Source organism: Coturnix japonica, chromosome 21 (assembly GCF_054131305.1).
Source record: "Coturnix japonica strain WE chromosome 21, WE-NBRP24, whole genome shotgun sequence".
Taxonomy (NCBI): Eukaryota; Metazoa; Chordata; class Aves; order Galliformes; family Phasianidae; genus Coturnix; species Coturnix japonica.
In genome coordinates this window covers 10,224,716-10,231,213 of record NC_140683.1, presented here as the reverse complement: position 1 = coordinate 10,231,213, position 6,498 = coordinate 10,224,716, and positions in this window count along the sequence as shown.

Genomic DNA, 6,498 nt, shown 5'->3' with positions numbered 1-6,498 from the left:
CAGGGGCATCTCTCTGTATCTCCAAGAGCTCCGTGCAGGATTTAATTTGGGTCTTGCTGCTGCTGGGACCAGCCAGTGCAGGAGCTGAGGTGCTGGAGGAGCCCAGGGCTGGTTTTAGCTGCTGCAGGGGCTGTGCTGCCCCATTTGCCGCATCCAAAAGCTCATCTCCCTCCATCGTGATCCCCACAAGGCAAACAGAGCAGCACAGCCTGAGCAAACAGCGGCCGGGGCAGCAGCTGGCCGGTGTTTACACGGAGCTGCTGAGTCAGCACTGCACACAGCAGGTGGGGGGCAGCCCTTAGGAACACTTGGGGGTGAGCGATGGAGCTGAATGATGCCCCCACTGCACCCTCAGGGTGATGGTCCTCTGCAGCTCGAGGGATGCTCTGCTCGTCCCTAGGGATGCAGTGCTGGTGTCTCTGGTCCTGGAGGGCCATGAATTTCTGAGTAAAGCCCTTTGGTGTCACTGGCAGCCAGGAGCCCTTGGTGTCTTTGAGCCATTCAGTAAATTCATCCTGCTCCCCACACTAACAGGGACACGTTTGCCTCCCAGAAATTACCATTCAGAATTTCTAATGCTCTTCATCCAAAGCACAACTCTGTCTTGTTTTCCTCTCATTTCTATGATGTCTTTAATGGGTGATGTGAGCACTGGGACGGTGGCTGCTGCCTGCAGCTGGAAAATCAATAAAGAGCTAAATATGGAGCAGGAACACTCATGTTCCTTTCCCTGTACAAGTGGCTTTAAGTACAGCACTGTAGCACTAAATCTAGAGGGTGGAAATCTTCATTGCCAACATACAGACGCCTCTGGCACAGCACCGTGTGGGTATGTCCATCCCTTTGTGCCCATCCCGGGTCTCATCCTGCAGTTCTCCCCCACTGAAGACGTTCAGGGAGGACAAGGAGGCTCCGGGGACTCCTGATGCTGCCCACAGGGGATGCTGCTGGCTGTTCTTTGCCAGAACGTAGATCTTTCTTGTACTTTTTGGGGTCAAAATGGGTCAGAAACCGTATTTTATGGATTCTTTATTTCCCCTAAAGCAGGAGGATTTCCACTCACGGGGCCACAGGGGACACAAGGACATGGGAACCAGCTCTCAAAGAACTCGTCTAACAATTATAGGAGGAGGGTTCTGTCTCCAAGGGGCACCCCGACAACTGCCTCCTCCCGGGGCCGCATCCTGCGCTGTGTGTTCAGCTGTGCCGGAGCTTTGCTGCCCTCAGCAGGTTCTGGAGCGAACGGCACCGAGCGCAGCCCCAGGACCGATACCGGCCCCACATCAACATTCCCACCCGGCCCCACTGGGAAACAAAACCCATTTGGGGTTTATTCCCTCACCCGCCGGGTCCCCCCTCAGCTTCCTCTGCCCCCAGAGCTCCTTCCATCACTCCCGGTGCTTTATGCCACCAAGCCAACACCAGCCAAGGTCTTCAGGTTATATATATATTATTATTATTTTGGTAATGGAAAGGACAGTAGAATTACAATTCTGATGCCAACAATGGCATTACTGAAAGCTGCTGGGCAGCAGAGGGGAGCTCTGGGTAGAATACAGGCTTAAACTGAAGTCAGTAATAACCTATTTTCCCCCCCTTCCCTATCTCCCAGCCCTGCTTGGCTCTCTTTATCTCAATAAGCATTTAAACGGTTTCAAATTAGATCTCTGGAAAATGGAACTTCATTCCTTCCGAACTCCAGTCTGGCCTTTAAAAGCCAGCGATAATGTTTTGGTTTTGTATGAGAGCATCTTTGATCTCAGGGGCTCTCAGCTCTGGGCTGTGCTGGGACAGGCCCTGGAGGCACTAATTAATGGTGCTCAGCCTGGGGGGGGTTTGTCAGAGGTGACTCACCTGCTTGTGACAACCCTGCTGACATCAGACCACTGGAATCTGAGCTCCAGGAAACCCAAATTAATGATGGCAGAAGGGAAAAATCCTGTGTGGGACAGTCCTGGCAGAGGGAGGTTTGAGCTGAGATGACTTACGGTGTATGCCTGGGGCTGAGAGGCTTCTGATGTCCCCCAGCCTGAGCCTGGGGAAGAGTATGGGAGCTGTAGGGTGTCTCCACCTCATACTCTTGATTTGGGGGTCAGCAATGTGGGATGACTCCTCACCTGTTTCTGGGAGGGGAACATGGTGGATTTGGGTGAAGGCTCTGCAGCAGGTGAGGACTTTGTACAGGAGTGGCTGATAAGCTGCCTTGAAGAGCCCATAGTGGGGAAGCAGGAAGGGCAATAGTGAGTGCCAGGAGCCTGGGGAAAGCTGGGTGCTGCTGTAGGTGGTGTGTGCTCTCCCAGCTATACGGGCTGCCCTGCTGTTACAGGGAGAGAGGTATGAAGAACTGGGAAGTGATGGAAAGAAGACATGATGTCAAACATAGGGTCCAGATGTCTTGCAGCTCAGGTGGTGATCGGGTATGGCTGGGGATCCCATTGCTATTGAAGCTGCTGCCTGCTCAGGATGGTAAGCATGTGGGTACTGGTCTGCCCATAGGGAACACAAATACAAACAGTTCTACCATGAGAGAGGAATGCAAAATACATACACAAATCCAGCCCTAAATTTCAATTGGGCTTCTTCTCAGATTGGATCCTGCTGGGATTGCAGAGCAGGTGAGTGAGTCCTCCTGTCCCCAGAGCCCACAGACTGACTGCAATCCCCTGAGCTGTGATACTGACACTGTGGGATGATGGACATCCCACCCTCCAGCCCCACACTGAGCAACACAGGCAGTGAAGGAGATCAGAAATCCCAGCAGTGACTTTAGGATTATAGTAATAATAATTGATTCCTTGCTGCTCTCTAAGGATTTTCTAGCAGGTTTGCCAGGTGTTGGGTAGGTGTTAAGCAATTAAAGCAGTAACACCTATGTAACGGGGACAGGTGCCAGCTGTGTCATAGGCTTGCAGTGGCTCAGCTGGGGGCTCTCTCTATCCCCTGATTTTCTTTGGCTTTGGGGTGAAATTAAGTGGGGGGGGGGGGAGCTGTTTTAGGAGAGGTGGCTTCAAATTGGCTTTTTCCTGCAGAGGTGGAGGTTAATTTGTGGAAGAAAATCAGGCCAAGAGCATCTGGTGTTGCCTATGGATGCTCGCCTGGTCTCTAACAAAGAGACATAAATGTCACCACGTGAGCTCAAGGGCTTGCACGTATCTGTGTGCATCTGGGGACAAAACCTTAATGCATCAGCTCTGTGTGTGTCTGTATGGGGGAGGCTGCTCCTGCAGATTCCCATCGATACACAGATGCCAGTACGTGGGCTCACATAGACACAAACCAGCACAATAACGTGGGGGCTGGAAAAATGCTTTATGGGAAGAGACTCGAAGGGCTCAAATTGTTTGGTTTATCAGAGAAATGGAGAGATGTCTTGATTTCAGTGCCTAAGTGCTATCACAGGGAGAAATTACTCAGCACTAGAGGACTGTTTAATGTCAGGGAAAGGCAGAATGAGAACCAGTGGCTGAAGCAGAAGCCTGCCAAAGTTGGACTAAAAAGCAGGCAGGCGTGTTAGCAGCAACAGGGATGAGCAGCAGAAGCAAAGTGCCAAAGGCATTTGCCAGGATGTTGTTGTCTCTTAGTGAAGGCTGGATTTGTCTCTCTGGCGTTGTTCCCATTGCTCTTCTCTTTAACCCTAGGAGTGGGTTTTATGGCTCTGGGTTTCCTGGGGAGATGTGGATGTGGATTTAGCAGTGGTGAGGGGCTGATTGGGAGCCCTGGGATATCCAGACCTTGGAGCTTTGTGTACCAACAGAAGGACACCTAGCTGCAATGCCACCATGTGGCTTTGGGGAAGCTGTCTGCTGGGAATGCAGGCACCCGCAGAGTGGAGATGAGGAGTATGGCTGTGTTCTCATGCCAGCAGAGAGGGAGGGTGTGTGGGAAGTGTGGCAGCGCAATGCCAAACACTGCGTGAACCCATGAAAGGTGTCAGCACAACACAAAGGAGTCGTTGTTGTTGCTGTTGCCATCAGGTGACACGCTCTGCTGGCCGGGGATCTGGCAGAGAAGCATCCAGGTACTGAGCAAGGCAGGGCGAGTGACCTGGAAAGGTGTATATGAGCCCTCCAGGGGTTCAACAAGTGAATAGCTTTAGCCCAAAGGAGGCTTGAGAAATGCAATGGCCAATTCCATGGGTTGTGTCCTTGCTGCCTTCTCTCCTCCTCAGTCACAGCAGTCCTGCAGCCTGATGCTTTGGGATGCTGGGGGTCCCCCCAGCCAATAACCCAGCTTCCCCCCCCAGCTGCCCAGCAGGATGGAGGAGAGGAATGGAAGAGCAGAAGGAGGAGAGACCAAAGGAGGAGCAGCTGTGAGGGCAGGATGGCCCCATCTCCCCAGCAGTTGTGCACCCTGCAGTGACGCAGCACATGACGATGATGTTGCAAGCTACAAATTGGCCCAGAGATAAAGTGCTACTGCCTCACCCAGGAGTGCTCACAGCAGGAAAGCTGGTGCCAGTCACTGCCAACACACAGAGATGATGGTCTGATGTGGGGGAAGCTGAGGCACGGTCAGGTGCAGCGTCACTGTGAGCAGCTGTGGGACAGATGGAGAAGAACAAGTTTAAACCACAGGAAAGCACCCATGATTTATCCATGAAGCCTTGTGCACACCTTCATACGTGGCACAAGGTTTGCAGCTGATCACTTGTGGGCATCCTAAAGCTGGGATTGACATTTAATTTTCCTTCTTTTTATCTTTCTTTCTAGACTTTCCCTTTTAATGGTGGGGGAGAAAAAAAGAGGAAGGGAGAACAGACCGAATGAAGAAGTGAGCAGCAGAATAAAGCCTTCAAAACAACTTGAAGCAAAACAATGGTCCAAAATAGCAGGGAAGGGGATCTTTCGCAACTCATCCAACATCACTGCCTTTTTTTCCACCCACTCTGCATCTCAGTGCCCGTGACCCTGCAGGCAATGAGATAACATGGGTGACTCCAGGGCACACGTGGATGAGCAGGGAGGTAGGAATGGCAATGAGCAAATCCCTCCTGAACTGAGCACTGCTGTGCCACGTACAGGGAATGGCAGGTGCCACAGCACTGCAGGGCTCACGTATTGGTGAGTTATTATATATATTATACCCACATCGTTATGTGTTACAGGTTGCTAAACTGTGGTCTGGGAAAGGATCAACACCGCGGTGTTGCTGCTGGCTGCCTCACAAGCACAGCTGGAGCCAGGATGCCTTTGTTCAGCTCCTAGCACAGGAATCCCTTTAATGCTCTTTATGACCTTGAGCTTCGCCATGCTTAACAACACTTTCCTGCAAACAAGGAGTACAGATCTCAGTGCAACAGGAGTGTGGCAGTGCAGAGCTCTGGGTCTTCAGACGTATTCCATGAGGAGGCAATGGGTTCAGCAAAGCCTGATGTAGCACAGGGTGATTCTGCTGCCCCTCACCTGCTTGTGTTGGTTGGTTGTTTCTATGCTGGCAATGTCACCTGGAGAGACTGGGAGGGAGCTGAGCTGCGGGGGCTGATGACAGAGGATGCGGGTTCATCTTACAGAAGGACAGGAGAGAAAAGTGGCAAAACAAAAGCTAAAAGGGCAGCGCAAGGAGAGCGGTGTATGGAAGCATCTGAGGGTGAGCGCCGCAGGAGGAGATGAGCTACATAAATTGTTGGCACGAGCCCATCAGGGTGTTCGTCTCCTGTGATGATGCACAGGCTGGAAAGAAAAAGTAGCTTTTAAGCAGCAGAGGAGTAACGGCCTGGAAGAGCTTCTCAGCAGGAGCCCTGTGTGCTGAGAATACACAAACCATTCCCATGCAGCGCTCAAACCCCTTCGGTGGGGCTTTACCCCCCATAAGGGGACCTGGGAGGCTCCTGCAGCTCGGGCTGGTGTCACTGCAGGGCCGGCCGTCCTGCTGGGTGTGTGCTCTGCGGATAAACAGCTAAACAGCCCTTGTTACGCTTATTCATTCCGCCCGTGTACACAACCTGCTTGTCATCAGCCGGGAGGCCTCTCTGGGAGGTGCCTTTCCCCAGCACCGTGTTTGGTGTTTGCTGTGGAATAAAGAAAAGGTGATTTATTATTTTATTGTTATTATTATATTTTATTTTAACAGAGTTTTTGAAACGGGATCATGCAGCAGAAGTAGCACCAAGGGGGACATACAGAGGGCAATGTGGGGTGCTGGTCTGCTGCTTGACCCGCAGCTCCCTGGGCTTGTCTCCCAGCCCTGGTCCCATGCTGTGTGCCTGTGTGCTTCCCACTGGACACTTGAACTAACTGGGGATATAATAAATAAGGAGGGGGGGAGAAGAGAGACAGCTGGGCAGGGAGAATTACAGGGAGATCAGATTAGAGGCGAGATGGAGCTGGGCCTGGGCTGGGCACCTGGCTCCATCCCTCACAGCCTGACCCCGCAGTTGGGTCCTTTCTTCACATCCTGAACCTATAGTTGGGTTTTATCCTCATAGCCTGAACCCGTAACTGGGTCTGCAATGCTGCCTGGCCCCATAAGTGGCTCCTTTCCCCACAGCCCAATCCCATA